Source organism: Urocitellus parryii, chromosome 4, assembly GCF_045843805.1.
Source record: "Urocitellus parryii isolate mUroPar1 chromosome 4, mUroPar1.hap1, whole genome shotgun sequence".
NCBI lineage: Eukaryota > Metazoa > Chordata > Mammalia > Rodentia > Sciuridae > Urocitellus > Urocitellus parryii.
The window spans coordinates 201,014,695-201,028,491 of record NC_135534.1 but is presented as its reverse complement, the minus strand read 5'-3'; the positions used below and the strand labels follow the sequence as shown (position 1 = coordinate 201,028,491).

General features: G+C 51.3%; 1 protein-coding gene across 1 annotated transcript in view; it reads right to left on the bottom strand.

Moving 5' to 3' along the window:
- The window catches only part of Nek6 (NIMA related kinase 6), a 73,277-nt gene extending 70,929 nt beyond the window's left edge, over nucleotides 1–2,348 (bottom strand). The window contains exon 1 of the mRNA XM_026386422.2: nucleotides 2,237–2,348. The gene's annotated coding sequence lies outside the window, so the exon portion shown is untranslated. The remainder of the gene's footprint in view (nucleotides 1–2,236) is intronic.
- Between the last annotated feature and the right edge of the window lie 11,449 nt (nucleotides 2,349–13,797).

The window sequence follows — 13,797 nt, the reverse complement described above, 5'->3', positions numbered from 1 at the left end:
GTTACTTCAACAAAATTATACAAGTCAGTTCATGTCTCAGCACCTTAGTTTTTTCATGTGTAAAATGGAGAAAATAACCTCTATTTCACAGTGAGAATTTATTGAGCAGATGTGTGTTCAAATCCTCAGTCCCAGTCTATGCACCGTGGCAGTCATATATCACACTCTGGGTACAACAGAAAGAGGAAGGACTGTGAAGTCATGCAGGTGACCTAGGATTCTGTCACCATCCCCTCTTCAGCTGTCCCAGGACACAGGCTTGACCTCTCCACACACCCATTTGCTCATGCATAAAATCAAAAGCCATTTTCTGTAGCAGAAATGACCCCCAGAACTGTTCCCAGCGCCGGAGGTGCTCCATGAGTGAGTCTCCTCCCCCCCTCCCCCTCCCCTTTCCTGCTCAATTCCACCAGAAATGCCACCTGGTAAAGCCAGAAACTCCATTTCTGGAAACCTGAACAGCTCGGAATCCAGACCAACCTGGCCACTGCTTAAGTCGGAGACTTGATTTTGTGGAGAAAGAAATGACTTTTTAGTCATTTCCGAAGCAGACGGGACAGCAGAGGCTGACAAACCACAGGGACCATTTTAAATCCTGGGCCTTTTCTTCTGGGAAGTTAGGCAAGAACCTTCCCAAACGTTTGCCGTGGGGCTCTCTGCCAGGCAGTGACTCATTCCACGGCTCCCCACAGGCATATTTTATTTGGGGGTGGGGGATCCAGGGAGGGCCTGGCCTTGATGGGGGAGGCAGCATTTCCAGCAAACTCAGAAGGTAAGTTTTTGGTGGTTTTTATTTTATTTTTTTCATTTTCTGGACAAAAAAAAAAAGAAAAAGTATGTGGGTCTTTTTGTTTCCTTCCAGGTTTTGTTTGCTGAAAGAAGATGTCCAAAGTTCACTCCTAAGCTACAGTGTTGGGAGCAGGCTCTTCCAGCGGGCTGAGTCTCTTTCAGTGAAATTCTTCTTCCATTAGTGACACAGTTCTTCACTGTACCTTCAAGGTCCGGTGGCCCAGGCTCCAAACTCCTAAGACTACATTTTCCCCCTCAGAAAGGCAAGCTGAATTTTGAAAATGCAGGGCATCTAGGGAGCTCTCAAGTTTCTAAAGTTTGCTTTAAAGCAATTAAGACTTTCAGCTGTGAAGATTTGCAACAATTATAAAGTAGGAGTGAGCCAACAAGAACCTGTTGGTCAAAACGGGAAGGGCAGCCCTTGGAAGATGGTGTCCCCAACTTGCTGTGGCCAATTTTTTATTGTTCTTGGGGGCTCACACTTGGACCCAGGCTTGGCACAAATAAATCAGACCAATTTAATCTATTCAGCAGGACAGAAGAGAGAAGCCCTCAGATACATAGCTAAGTGTCTCCCTAGAATCAGACTCCCAGGTCTGGGGAGAGGGTCAAAATGCCTCCTGTCTGGAGAGAGTCAAGAACAAGGCCAGAAACACAGAAGGCATTTAGAAAAATTGGACCCAAGTCCTCTGATGCCTGGACAAGGTGCCCTCATAATGCCCACCTTGCCGATGTAGCCTTGGAGGGTCCTGCCAAGGGCTGGCTCTAAGGTTTCCACAGTGCCAGGCTCAGCAGGACTCTGCATGTCTGTCCTCTGGCCCTGGTTCACCAAACCAGGCCCCCCGCACCCACCTGGTCAGGAGGCCTGGGCCTCTCCTTGGGCTTCCTGTCATGGAAGCCAGGGCAGGGCACATCACACACACAGGCCTGGAGGGTGCAAGGCCAGGGGCTGCTCACCCTCTAACTGCAAATGCAAATTACACACTCACATCCACACAGGCATACTTTTGCTCTTAGAGGCTCACACGTGTGCACACAATCACTTGGGAACACGAAGACACGTGGGCACACAGCTCAGCCCCACACTTGGTCCAGTGCTGCGCACACTCCCTGGCCCACCGTGAACGCTCCACAAGTGGGTGGACGCGAGCCACGCCGTCGCCCGCTCTTCTACCCACACTCCCCAGCCCGACCCTCCGAGGCGCACCCCCGCGCGCGCACACCCCCCAAGGACCGGCGGACACGCCACCCACTTTCGCTCCGCTGCCGACACACGCAGCCTCGCGCGTCCGCACGCACAGCGGCCTCACGCGCGCACTCCCCTCGCCCGTGGCACCCCGGGCGCGCGCCCACGCGCCCACACCGGGCCCAGCTGTGCTCCCGGCCCGCGCCCGGCCCCCGCCCCTGCCCCGGCCGTGCGGCCCGGCCCCGGCCCCAGGCCACTCACCGGCGCGCGGTGGGCTCCGCTGCCGGCCGAGCACCGGCGCGCGGACAGTGGGCGACCGGCCGGAGCGGCGGGTCCCACACGAGTTGGCAGCGCCGCGGCCGCACGCTCGTCCTCTAGGTTCCGCCGCCGCCGCCGCCGCCCGCGCGCGCCCGCGCGCGCCCGCGCGCCCGCTCCCGCCCCTCCCCGCCGCGGGGCCGCGCCGCCCCCTGCGCTCGTGCGCGCTACCGCCACGCAGGCTCCGGGGGGCGCCCGGGCTGTGCCCTCTGACACCCGACCCTTTGCGCCAAGCGAGTGAGCGTTTGGTTCAGCCGAGGACCCCTCCCCATTTCAAAGCTGGGGAGACTGAGGCCCAGCTAGGGGACTCGACACTCTGCTCTTTGCGGGCTCCACACTCTTGGGATGAGGGTCTGCAGTCAGCCAACTCGTGGACCCCTCTCGCGCGTCCTCGGGGTCCCCATCAGCTAACAATTGGCCCAGCAACAAGCAATTTTTTTTTTTTTTTTTTTTTGCATGGGCTGAATGCCGGCATCAAAGCAGGCTTCAGGGCATCCGGATGTGGTAAAGGCCTTGCTCCCTGCCCTCAAAGCACCAGGTGTCTTACCTGGAGCTCCTCCACTTCCGGTAGACCCCCAGGCCAAGAGAGTCAATGTGCAGAGGTTTCTGGAAGTAGTAAAAGACTGCAATAATCAATGTTTAATACCCCCTCTAAGAAGCCGGTCTGTTTGGGGCCCACAGGCTGTTAAGTTCCCTGCTTCACTTTCTAAAGACACCCCCCCAGGGAGTGCTCCTGATTGGGACGGTTCCTCTTTCCACTCTTGCTGCTTCTGCACATTCAAAATTCTGCTCTCCCCTCCAGGAGGGCCAGGGGAACCAGGCACACTGGCCGCCTGCCAGCTGCCCAGAGTGGCCACAGAGAGGAGCTGGGCAGGGGGTGGATGCCCACTGAGTGAGTGTGCTTTAGCTGGCTCTGATCTGTAATACCTTGGCCTCAACCTATCACATCACCCTGCTGCTACATACTTTGCCTGCCTTTGGTGTCCAGTCCCACAGCCACTCTATGAAGGAGGCATTATGCTACCCTGAGCCTATTTTACAGATTGTGTTAATGAGGCTTAGAAATGAAGCTTAGCAAAGCACATTCTCTGGCCCCAAATCACCACGTGGTGAGTGGTTTATCTGGAAGGTGGCTGTAGATTGTCTAATTCCAGCACCTGCCTACCTGATCACTAGGCACCCAGGCCTCATGAAGAGCTTAGTTCTGGTTTGAGAAGGGTTCAGCAGACAGCCCAGAGGAGCCAGCCTAGTCCCAGCCCTTTTTGATGAAGAGGCAGCTGTCACAAACCAACAGGGAGGAAATGAATCGTTCTGCAAATTGTTTCGCTGTTTAGTTGGAGTCCATTTATACCCTTGCTTCACGTAATGTTCACCAAAGCAAACGTCAGATAGAATGAAAAGTTAAATATAAGAAATAAACATTGCTGGTGCATACCTGTCATTCCAGCTACTTGGGAGACTCCGGCAGGAGAATTGCAAGTTCAAGGCAGTATCAGCAACTTAGAGAACTTGCCTCAAAATAAAAAAGGGCTGGGATACTGGTAACTCAATGGTAGAGCACTCCTGTTCACTCCACAGTGAAACAAAGAAAAGGAATAAACAATGCAAAAAGTAAATAACAGAAAGAGATGGACGTTCTGAGAAGTGTATGGCAGTGTTACTAGTGGATCCGTGACATTGGCTGTATCCGTGCCACCAGTGGTTCACTCATTCCCCCCTCTAGGCTCCAAGCACCATCCAGTCATTAAGATACTACAGCCAACAAACACAGCCCAGACTCCAGGGGCTTCAATCTAGTGGGAAGAAGACACTGGAAATACCGGGCATTTCAAGGAGGATAAGTTCAATGGAAAGAGTCAAGCAGGACAGAAGGCAGAGAGCCCAGGTCTGCTTTTTCATACAGGATATGAGGAAAAGGCCTCTCACGAGGGGACAATTGAGCAGTGGCCTAAATGAGGGAGTTCAGGCAGCAACTAGAGGCCTGCTGTTGATCAGGTCCCATGTTCAGAGAACCATCTGGTAAGCTGCAAAGCAAGAAACCCAAGACTCCTCTTAGGAAGAACTTTGGGAACAGTGGCAAACCATTGGAAAGAGAAGGACTGGGGTGCCCCATCTCGGCAGAGCACTCTACTGTTTGCAAAGCCCTTCCCTAGGCTCACCAAGTCCCTACGGCAAGTACTTGAATATCCTTATTTTCCAGTTAAGAAACTGGCTCAGCCAGGCATGATGGCGCATGCCTATCATGCGCCATCATGCCTATAATCCCACATGTCTGTAATCCCAGTGGCTGGGGAGGCTGAAGCAAGAGGATTGTGAGTTCAAAGCCAGCCTCAGCAATTTAGCGAGGTCCTAAGCAACTCAGTGAGACCCTGTCTCTAAATGAAAAAATGTAAAAAAGGGGCTGGGCATCATGTGGCTCAGTAGTTAAGTGCCCCTGGGTTCAATCCTGGGAAAGGGGGGGGGAGAGAGAGAGAGAGAGAGAGAGAGAGAGAGAGAGAGAGAGAGAGAGAGAGAGAGAAAGAGAAAGAAAGAAACAGGCTCAGAGAAGTCAAGCAACGTGCCCCAGGACACAGGGCCAGTGGTAATCAGCAGAGGGAGATCTGGCTGCAGGCAACCTGACGTCTACTACTGAGCATTAGGGGTATAAAGAGGCCTCTCTCCCCTCCCCCTTGGACTATAATTCAGAATGGTGGGAGTGTTTCTTTAGACTTCCACAGTCAGGAAGGCACAGGACTTGAGGGGGAGGGCTGGGAGAAGTCATCCCCACCCCATTCTCCTAACCTTCCTCCTTCTTACCCCATACTTCCTTCTCTGTGGCCTGAGTCCTATGCAGATGGTCCCAGCCCCTGTGACATGCTGGGGGAGGGGGAGAATCAGGTTCAGTCTGCCAAGAGAACCTGAAATTCCCTGCAGTATCCCCACTGGCTGGGGCTGGGGGAAGGTGCAGGGCAACCTGAGCCCCACTCAACTTTTGTTTTTAACTCAAAAGCAGTTTTTAGTGAATCCCAAAATGAGTCACTGCAAAGAGGTGTTTTGCAAAATGACTCCCAGAATTAGAATCACCATCTCCCTGTGCACGGTGCCTGACACTCTCCTCCCACGGTGGCATCTGTGAATCTGGTCTGGAAGAAAGGCTGTCTCTGTTGAGCCCCAAGACTTTCAGGATCAGGCTTGTGTTGTTTCATTATTTCTCTGCTTCAGAGGGCGGTGGGGCTACAGCTTGCTGCATGCCTTCCCTGTGCCCGGTTCTGTGGGAGACATTTATGCTCACGGCATCTCTTGGTAGGAGTCATGATTGATGGAAACGCAAGAGGCAGGTGATGTGCATGAAGCCAGGGTTTGCATGGGATTCACCCAAAGCTACCTGATGTTGTGAGGGGCAGGGGCAGCACGGGAGAAAGAGAGTCATCAAGATCTGGAGTCAGACCATATTCCTTCGCAGGCCTTTGTCCCTAAAGTTTTCTTGCTAGCTTCCTGATGATGGGACTTTTGATAGAGTCCCAATTTTCCCAGGAGATCTCATTTGCTCTTGTCCAGATATGGCTATTCATAGCACCCCCTTTCATTCTGAAAACACTTTTGGTTTGGATGATCAACTTTAGGGTCACCCGGTTGTTTGCAAAGGCCACTGAATCAGAGGATTCATTTCTGACATTATATCAGTACAGAATGGGACCCTTGGTCATCTGGGCCTTTCTCCACATCCTGATGTCTATGTATCTGGCCAAGATGCACCAGGAGAGTCTGTACAATGGAGTCACATTTTCAAGAGCATCAAACCCCACTGGCTGGGGAAGCAGTCGGGACCCTCCTCTGCCAGCTCTACTGTCAATCCCAAAGGGGCTCTGGACTGGCACCTAGCTGGTGAAATGCAGGTGGGTCTTCAAGTGCTCTGTTGACCTTGGCTTTCAACCCAGAGCACTCTGGAACATTTGGGTAACAATTGGGATACAGAAAGCATCACTCCACCTACCCACCCCCTCAGCATATTGTTCACTTTATATTATTTATTTTGCAGCACTGGGAATTGAATCCACTGATGGATATCCCCAGCCCTTTTTATTTTTTATTTTGAGACATGGTCTTGCTAAGTTGCCTAGGCTGACCTTGAACTTGGAATCCTCCTGCGTCAGCCTCCCTAGTAGCTGGAATTACAGGCCTGTGTCACTGTGCCTGTCTAGTTGTTTATTTTTTAAAGTGGCAAACTCAAAATTCAAACAGTAGAGAAGGGTACAGGGTTAAAAGTGCCTTGGTTCTCGTCTCTTGGTTCTCGTCCTGGAAGGAACAGATATTGCCAAACATACTTAGTTCTCATCTGACGGGGCTTACAGAGGCTGTCTTTGCTGAAAACACTGACTCTTAGGACTGCAGATGTTCCATGGGGAACTGTAAGCAGAATGAAGCTTGGCATCTCTGGCTTCATCTTGTGCCCCTGTTCTTTATTACCTCCAACTTTGGGTCATGTTCCCACTCATCTCTGCATGTAGGCATGTCAATCCTTTAAGGAGGCTCATCTAAAAACTAGCAGTTCAAGGTTTGTTAACCCTTAATTTACCCGCTGATCTTATTCCTCTCGAAGACTGATGCGAGATTTGCAGCATCCTGATTCAGACACCTGGACAGTGCCTACAAGTCTCAAATCCCCCCTCCCTTCCAGAGTCACAGGTCCCAGAGTGAAACATCCTGAGCAACAAGTGGAAATTGCTCCCCTCAAGTGGCAGAGAAACTTCTCTGGAGCTACTCACAGAACCAAAACCGAGAGAATGATCAACCAGACCACCATCTGACCAAGACTGCTTAATTATGCATTACCCTGCCCTGCCCCAGTTCTTCCTCAATTTGAACCTAAAGCCCTTAACAGCACCCAGAAGTTAGGGCTGAGACGCTGGATCTCACTTGCCTTCCCCATAGAGCCATACTGATTCACATTTGTTTTTCTGCTTTTCATTATTACCTTTTCTGTTCAGTGCTGGGGATGAATGGCTGGACCTGGTTTGCTGGGAGCCCATGAGTCAGGCCTCCAGCCTAGGACACTGATACACTCAGACAGCATGCTTTGTGCGAGCGGTATGCATGCATGAATGTCCATGTGTATGGATGGGCACGGGTGTAAATTTCTAATATTTTATGTAAATGTTTGCCTGCAGTCCCTACTCCTGTATCCTTTGTATTCTCTTCACTTCTTGGAGACCATTTCCTATCACTTCCCTTTTTGACTGAACAGTTTTCCAAAATATTTGCATTTTAATCTACAAGTCCCTACTCTAGGTACTGGTCTAAGTTCTGGAGGAGAAAACAGAAGTCTCATCTATGGCCCCTGCACTCAAGACTTATGAGCTGATTGGAGGACAAGAAAAACAAAACATTGGAAGAACAACAAGGAATAAACTGTCCACAGGACCCAAGTTCATCTTAAGGTTTGGCCTTGACACTGATGTTCTTTTATTCTCAACTCCAGACACTGGTAGGGCTGTTGAAAGAATCTTGATATGGGCTGGGGTTGTGACTCAGTGGTAGAGCGCTCACCGAGTGCGTGCGAGGCCCTGGGTTCGATCCTCAGCACCACATAAAAAACAAATAAAACAAAGGTATGTGTACAACTAAAACAAAATAAATATTTTTTTTAAATGTCAAAAAAAAAAAAAAAAACACCTCACTCAGTCTGTTTCTCCTTTGTGGCACAAGTTCCAGCAATCCACTCCTCCATTCTGGGCCTCAGTTTCCTCATCTATAAAATGGGAGTTGTCAGCCTTTTGCGAAGATTGCTGTGGTCACATGAGATTGTATTCCTAAAAATGCTTAAGGAAGAGTGGAATGCTGTCTGCTCCAGGGCGAGGAAATCTGGGGAGGCAAAGAGGAGACTCCAAGGAATGACACACTAATTGCAGGGTGTCATGGCGCTTCCTGCCTGCAGGGAAGCAATGTCGTCAGCCTTACATGCCTTGCTGATCCTGTGATAGTGCCGACTCTGCCTCCTTGCCTCCTTGCCTGGCTGGGAGGCCTCACACCCACAAGAAGGCAGAGAAGGCCCTTGGCGAGCACCATTCCAATCCTAGCTTTGTAGATGGGACTTGCTTAAGGCCACGAAGCCAGCAAGAGGCCGAAAGGTACCGGGTGCTGTCCTGGCATCTGGTGCCTCCCTGTCCTTCCCCCCAACCCTCGCAATGTCAGCTAAAGATTCAAATCTACCATCCACAATGAGGACCGAGCCTGTCTTGAACACCCTTGGCTGATCTCAACTGCACTTTGAGGAGCGACTGTCGCCCATTTTACTGGTGAAGAAGCCAAGTGCTCAGAGCTTGTTAACACTGACGTGACAAGGGAGTTGGCAGGATGCCACCCAGGTAGAGACACCGCCACTCTCCCCAGGAAGAGAATGGGTGTTTGTGGCTGCCAAGAGCCCACGTGTATGGCGAGGGGAGCTGGGGCATGTCACTTGCCCTCTGAAGGAGTTTCTTAGGCTCCCAGCACTGGGACTGGGGCTGCTTTGCTGTTGGGACACCTGTTGTCTCCTGACGTTGAGTGGTAGGAGATGGTATGTCTTGGACCCCTCCTACCCCAAGGCAGGGAGTGGAGATGGTTCTACCTTGGCCTCCTGCATCTGCTTGGAAGCCCCAAGATTCACGGGGTGGCCGGGGTCCCTGCCTACCCAGGATGGATATGCAGGTGATGCCTGTTCTCCAGTATAATTAATAATAGCACCCCCTCCACACTCAAAATATTCTGGATTGGACAATAAATGACATGGCCACTCCTAATTTGATGTTGCCTGAGACAATAACTGGACAGATGAACGATCAAGCAAACAAATAGGTCACCATGTCTAAGCGCTGAGTTCTCACCAGGGAGCCTGCACGTTAGTTTGGTGATGTGGACGTCAGTGTCCTGATGAGAAAATGTACAGAAGACGAAATCACACGCTGAAGTTAACCAGTTTGCCTGAAGTACATCTGCTTGGGTCAGGAATCTGTCTTCCTACTTGATCTGAGATGCCTGAGGGGGTGGGGGAATGGAGGTGCTTAGTCAGCCCCCCGCCCACCCCCAGGCATCCAGGTGAGTGAGGGGGCCCAATTGCCCCGTCCCAAACTCCTGGAGCACGTGGCTGAGGACTGTTTCCCCTCTGGGCCAGAGGCTTCCCTTGCTTGCCCAGAGAGCTGGCTTCTCTCGGAGCAGATGGAGGGAAGGGCCCCTGGATTTAAGGACAGTGACATCTTCTATCCATCAGTCCCAACTTGGGGCAAACTTCCTGAAGGAAGAGATGGGAATCTGGCTTGGGGATATCTCAGTTCTGTCTGTTTGCTGTGATTTTTGGGGGGGCCTTGGGACATGCCAGGCCTGTCTTGGGGTTGGGATTGGAAGAGGAACCAGAGACTGACACGTGGTGGGAGTGGGAGGCAGAGGGCAGGGGCAGAGAATTAGAAAGGGTGTGTCCAGTTTCTTTGAGAAGGGGCTGGCAGGAGTCTGGGCTCTGCCACTCCCTTCTGCTTCCCCTAAATGAGTCCTCTTTACCAGGAGTGGCAGCAGTGAGGCTGGACCCCTCAATAGGAAAGGAAATCCCGTCCCCCTACTGCAGTGCTGTTCTTGGTTAGCAGTGGCCCTTGCTGTTTGGGGTGATTCCCCTGAAGCAGATGCACTGGTAGAGAGGGACACTGAACACAGGTAGGGAGTCTGGGGGCTCCAGAGCCCTGAAGAAGGAGACACATGTGGCTGGAGGCTGCATGCTCTGGCTCTGAGCCCAGTCTCTCAGGCAGACCCCTGGCAGAGGTGGCCGTCGGTCCCCACGCATCCCACCTGAAGCCCCCCGCCAACACCACAAGCCGAGCTCTGCAGTCAGCCTCCCACAGCTGAGCTGGGGCTTGGGGGTCGGGGGTGGCGGACACCCAACCTTGGAGGCAATCAGATCAGGGTTCCAAGCCAGCCTTGACACCTACTAGCAGGCTGACCTTGAGCAAGTCATTTCAACTCTCAGAGCCTTGGTTTCCTCAGCAGGAATTGAAAGTGCCAGTGTCAATCTCACAGGTTCTGATTCAGCTTCAAGAGACTGCAGGGGGCGAAAGACATGGTCCCTCACCCATCATGGCCGGCACCCCTAACCCAGGAGACCGCCTAACAAGAGAAAAGGATAACAAAGTTTGTTCCCCAGTTTTAACATGACACAGGGACCTTCAGGTTGAAGACCCAAGACCCAGGCCCAAGGATCCATCTACGTTTGGGTTTGATGACGTGCTGGTGGCTCTGTGGAAATGTGATTGAACAAAAAGCTCTGGTCCACAGAGGTAGGCTGGGTGGGGAGACCCAGCAAGGCCTGTCTGTGCAGCCCCCCTCCCTCCCTTCTGAAATGGCATCTTGGGATCGATAATCAGACCATGCAGGGCGGTGAATTTCTTAATGGTCTCTGGAGGTCAGAGTGATGTTTTAGAACTTCTGTCTGGCTTTGGGGGAAGGGGACTCTCGTTTCTATGGGCTGCCTTGGGAAAGGGGCATTCTACTTCTTGTGGCTTACTGTAGGGGGCTGGGGGAGGAGGACAGTAGGAATCAGGAGGGCACAAGAAGACCTGAGAGGGACTTTGCTTTGGGGCCTCTACTTTAGGGTACTGCTGTTTTGTTTGTTTTTTGTGGTGCTGGGGCAGAACTCAGGCCCTTCTATGTATTCAGCAAGCATTGTTCCCCTGAGCTGCATCCCCAGGCCTTGGGATATTGTGGCTAAAAATAATACCCACTTTTAGGGAACTCACAGCCCAACACTAAATTTTTTCCAAACATCATCTCATTTAATTATCCCTTTAAGCCTTTACTGATACCCAGAAAGCTAGATATTTGCCCCAGTTTCCCCACCTGATAAAGGCTTAGAGAGGTCAAGTGTCTTGCCCAAGGTCCCATAGCTGGGACATAGTGAAGCTGTAATTCACAATAGATATGTAGGTACATTCAGCTGGACCAGTCAGCTGTAGAGTCTCCTCTACAAAATAAGTCTACAAATCACTTCCTGCTACTGGCAAACCCCATACTACAGGCCTTTATTTAAAAAAGAATCCAAGCCAGATGTGGTGGTGCATGCCTGTAATTCCAGAGACCAGAGGTTGAGTGAGGCAGGAGGATTGCAAGTTCGAGGCCAGCCTCAGCAATGTAGTGAGACCCTGTCTCAAAAATATAAAAAAAATAAATAAATAAAAAGGGCTGGGGATGTGGCTCAGTGGTAAGGTGCCCCTGGGCTGAATCCCTGGTACCATAAAAATAATAATAATGAAATAAAAATACAAATAAATAAAAAAAGAAATCCATCACTTGTAGGGTGTGCCAGTTTCTGTGGTGTCAATACTCCCACTATGACTGATTTCAAGCTACCAACAACTGCCTGCAATTCCCAAATGTTTAACAAGTGGCTTCCTCCCCCAGTGCTGTGAATGGCAGTCTGGCCCTTGAGCATGCTCGGCAAGTACTGTATTACCACCGAGCTACACCACCCCCACCCCCACCCCCACCCCGCCAACAAGCAGCTGTTATTTAATAATCAGCTCTTGCCAGGAAGTGCAAACCAGTGCTAGCACATCACTGCTTCCGTCTCCCTCCCCAGCCTCTATAAAGGGGTGTCCCTGGTCTCAGAGCCTTAGGATTCAATTTTTCAGCTGGGTATGACAGCTCACACTTGTAATCCCAGCAGCTTGGGAGGCTGAAGTGGGAAGATGGCAAGTTCAAAGCTAGTTCAGCAACTTAGCGAGGCCCTAAGCAACTCAGCAAGACCCTGTCTCAAAATAAAAAGTAAAGGCTAGAGGTGTTGCTCAGTGGTTAAGCACCCCTGGGTTCAATCCCTAGAACCCAATAAATATGTAAAATTAAAAGGACTGGGGTTGTCACATAGTGGTAGAGCACTTGCCTAGCCTATGAAAGACCCTGGATTCTAATAAATAAATAAATAAGATCCAATTTTCCTTTTGTTGGGGCTCAGAACACTATAAACAACATCCCAAAGTATAGTGCTCGGCATGTTGAGTACTTTGAATCAAAGGACCCTGGAATTTCTCCAAAGCAGCTGTATAACCAACCTGGCTCTGACCTTTCCCACCCTCCGGTATCTCCTTCTGCATTCTGCTGGAGGCAGCCAGAGAAACTAGAGTTCCTTTTCCCCAAGCCAGGTCATAGGATTCCAGAACTCGTTTTCCCCAGAGCCTAAAACTGTCACCCTAACCTTCACCTGACCTTTCTGACCAGGAACTGGCCATAAGGACATTCTCTAACAGACTCTTGTCTGATAACAGGTCATGAGACCCTCATTCCAGAGGGTCCTGCCTCACACCCAGGAGGCAGGAATGCACACAGCCAGGTCAAGAAGTATCTGCACAGACAGGCCCTGCTGGTTTCCCACTCCGTATTTCCATGAGCTCAGTCCCTTTCTGTCCAATCACATTTCAACATGGCTGACCGTGTGTCACAAACCTAAGCAGAAAATACACATTTTTCCCTGTGTCTTTGAAGCCTCTTGTTCCTGGTAAAACTATGCCTTGAATAAATTTGTTCTACTTGTCTCTTGTTAACCTGCCTGTTGTTATGGGATGTCTGCTATGTCCCTTGTGGTGGGGAGGAAAGGGACCACTCTTTCCACCCCTACACGGCTAGGGAGGAAGGAGGGTGGTCAGCCGGCACAGTGGCCCTCAGTGGGCCAGGCTCTGCGTGGCTGCGTCCCAACCCTGGATTCTGTTACTCTTCAAAGCGACACTCCTCGAAGGCACTGAATCCTCACTTAATAGATGGGGAAACTGAAGCTGGAAAAAGTGGTCTACTGGCCAAGGTCACCCAGAAGGTCAATGGCAGAGACAGGACTCAAGCCCAGATCTGCTTGACCAGAGTCTTTCCACTAAAGCCTTCAGGTCTCAAAAAGGTGAGGTCTGACACAAGCAAGTTGTACCCGCTTCCTGGGCCTCAGTCTCCATATTTATAGAAGAGGGCCTTGAACAATTAATTTCCAGTCTTCCTTCTGGGCCTCACGAGGCGCGATTTCAGATTCCAAGAGTAGAGTGTGGGGGAGGGGAGGATGACATCCATGGAATGAGTAAGTGCCCTGAAGGAACAAGTTCACCCCTCACCCAGGGAGGGCCTCAGCAGGGCCCCTCCAGCTGGACCATGGACTTGGAGGCCATGTGGTGTCCTGGGCAACCAACCTGGACTTGAACTCCAGCCCTTCCATTTCTTGGGCTAGTAACCTTACCCCTCCAATTGGTTTTGGTCCTGCTAGTCGTCTGCCCTGTAGTTTCAGAAGACAAAGGGGACAGTGAAGGGACCCAGTGTGAAAGCCTTCGCACCTGATGGACATGTGGAAAATCCCCTCGCCGTTCTGCGAGGTCAGCATCTCTTTCCTTTCCCAGGCTGTCATGGTTCTTTCTCGTCCAGCCCCATCTGCCTAAGCAGGTTTGGGGAGAAGCCAGAGCTCTTTGCCTCCTGGCCTGGGAGCCCAGCGCAGCTGAAGGGGAGAGGAAGCCTGGGTTTCTGCTTTCAGCAAAGGCGGAAGCCAA